Source organism: Morone saxatilis, unplaced genomic scaffold, assembly GCF_004916995.1.
Source record: "Morone saxatilis isolate NCDOM2014 unplaced genomic scaffold, NCSU_SB_2.0 Contig24, whole genome shotgun sequence".
Lineage (NCBI taxonomy): Eukaryota > Metazoa > Chordata > Actinopteri > Moronidae > Morone > Morone saxatilis.
The window spans coordinates 12,808,791-12,809,041 of record NW_023339807.1 but is presented as its reverse complement, the minus strand read 5'-3'; the positions used below and the strand labels follow the sequence as shown (position 1 = coordinate 12,809,041).

The 251-nt window shown below is 30.7% G+C and overlaps 1 protein-coding gene across 1 annotated transcript in view; it reads left to right on the top strand.

The window, feature by feature from the left end:
- LOC118336418 (steroid 21-hydroxylase) overlaps nucleotides 1–251 on the top strand; it is a gene marked incomplete in the record, with an annotated part of 12,124 nt that overhangs the window by 4,555 nt on the left and 7,318 nt on the right. Inside the window, 1 exon segment of the mRNA XM_035673066.1 lies at nucleotides 1–173.

Here is a 251-nt window from a genome sequence, read left to right as displayed (position 1 = left end):
TTAAAATAAGTTGCCTCAATGTCATTTCCTGAAAATGTGGTTTGCAAATGATTTAGCAATAAGCAAGACAATCTGCGAGAAGACATCTTCCAAGAGAAGAATGGCTTTCTTTTCATTGTTAAGACTCTGCCTTCTTTCTCTGACACACGCAGCAGCTGGACTTCAGTCATCTGGTAATTATGAAAAAATAGAAAATATTCTTATGTTAATATGTTGTATATTTGTTGTATATTTATATATATATTATATAT